At 37.5% G+C, this 2,253-nt stretch overlaps 1 protein-coding gene across 10 annotated transcripts in view; it reads left to right on the forward strand.

Moving 5' to 3' along the window:
* The window catches only part of TCF4 (transcription factor 4), a 479,608-nt gene that overhangs the window by 303,968 nt on the left and 173,387 nt on the right, over positions 1-2,253 (forward strand). The gene's annotated exons all lie outside the window — the stretch shown is intronic.

Below are 2,253 nucleotides of genomic sequence, written 5' to 3' on the forward strand. Positions count from 1 at the left end.
CTATATACCTAAGTCTCCTCATCTGTTAATTGGCATTAATACCAGCACCTTCTTCATAGGGTTTTGTAAGGATTGAATAATTTAATGTATGTAAGACACTTAGAAGAGTGTCTTAAATAATATGAGCACCTTCATTAATATTAGCACATTTTTTCACATGATTTTGTGAGGATTAAATAATATAATGTATGTAAGACACTTATGAGTGTGTTAAATTACAGACTGTGCTCAGTAAATGTCTAATATTATTTTTAAACTGACGATTATTAGCGAAGCTGTAACATATCTTCAACTTTGGGGTGCACAAGAGTGGGCAGTATCTTTGAAGAGGTCATTGTTTCTAAATCTGTGGGGCAAGTACTCCTAGGGAAACTTCTTATTTTGGTCCAGCTCATAACTTTAGTGACATTAGTCTCTGCAATTTCCTGCTGAGAAGAGAAGGTAGCCTTTCTATTTTTTTTTTTTAAGTTTTCAAAGCCTAATTTTATATTAAAAGAAAACAACATACCAAAACCACATATTTCTTTTAACTTATTAAAAGAAAAAAGCACAGTAACATTAATAAAAAGTTACAAAATAGCACAGTAACATTAATAAAATGTTACGTTGTCTTTTTATTCTATAGCATGAAAGGAGGAAATAGAGTAACTTCTCTAGAGCTACAAAGTAGCTAATGGTGGCAAAGATTCACTCTCTGGCAATGTGTCTTGTTTCACAAAGTAATACAAGTTCAGCACAGTATAGAATTGCCTTTGATTTCAAATGGTAACAGCATTTATTGGATTATTTTTGTAGATGCTCAATGCCACAAGTAAAATGAAGTTTTCTTTTTAAAAGGATGATAGATGTGGCCGACCCATCGTTGGGTCCCTGGACAGTGGTAACATGATGGGGTTTAAAGTCCTTCTTGAAATAGCCAGGTTAATCTGCATAAAGACTATGGTGCTTCATTAAGCTTTTTGAAAACTTTCTGGGGTAGGCCAAGTGGCTATTTGTGTCAGTTAAATGTAAGTACAACTACTTAAAATAACATTTCTTCCCACTTGTGCTTGAGTCTGGGTCTATATTTTTCCTGATAATAAAAAGATAAAATGAATCATTTGATTCCATATTCCAAGAAAAATCTGTCCATTAGGTAGAGGAAGTTCTTAGAAATTATCTCCAAGAGTGGCTTGTTTTGTACCTGTCATATTTATTATAAGGAAAAGGGAGATGTACCGTCACTGGTGGGGGTGATGGTAATATGTTCTTAATTTGAAACGAGTTGCCAGCTATGTTGCCCAGGCTGGTCTTGAACTCCGGGGCTCAACCCATCCGGCCAGAGAAGGTTCTTAAACCTTTTGCTTTCCACTGGGCACCTTTATCTACATTTTACCTCATTAAACTCACCAAGTGAATCAGACGCTTTGACTCAGTCATAACATGCTGATGTAGAGTCACTTAGTTGGAAAATATAGATAAGATGGGATCTGGGAAGAAATGGTGGATAGGCAATTGCTCTGAAAGTGTGGGGCCCTGTTTTATAGTTTAATGACACCCACCCTTTAGTGCCTCAGCTATTACTCAAGTGTGCTGTGCCTTTCCTACTGGCCATGGTAATGAAAGGGTGGAGATAGCAAGTTCCTGCTGAAATTTTCACAGAAAAGCTAAGCTTTTAAATGATGTTTTGAAGGAATGGTTTCCCTACCATCTATAAAAAAAGGCTTGATTAATTATTTTATTGACGAAAACTATATGCTGTGTTCCAGGATAAACAGCAGGAACATATTGAGATTCTTGGGGATAGTTTTCCTACAGCCATCAAATAGGTGTCCACGCGGGTTAACTGGACTGTGCAATCAGAATGTGGGGCATTGGCATGCCAGTGTCAAGTCTGGAAAAGTCGGATGTTATATGTGCAAGTAGAAGAGAACTGAAACTATGAAGAGTCATTTGGAAAGCCCCCGTTGTGAGTGTGTGATAGTTGAGAAATGGCACCTCCTCTTTGCATACTTAGGTTTGAGCAGGAAACAAAGAAGTGACTCAAGTCATGTTATGAAAAGAAGAATTGGGTTGGAGGTCAGACTGGGGATTCTAAACCTGATTCTGAGTTAACTAGCATTTTAGCCTAGTTGCAGGCACTCCACAGCAGCCCAATGAGCCACCCCTTCTTGCAGACCTCAAAATGCACTGTGATAAAACTGCCTAGCATTTTCTTTTCCTTATTTTCATGTTCTAAGAAATATTATTGGCCAGGCACGGTGGCTCACACCT

Source organism: Mandrillus leucophaeus, unplaced genomic scaffold, assembly GCF_000951045.1.
Source record: "Mandrillus leucophaeus isolate KB7577 unplaced genomic scaffold, Mleu.le_1.0 Scaffold124, whole genome shotgun sequence".
In the NCBI taxonomy this organism is placed as follows: domain Eukaryota; kingdom Metazoa; phylum Chordata; class Mammalia; order Primates; family Cercopithecidae; genus Mandrillus; species Mandrillus leucophaeus.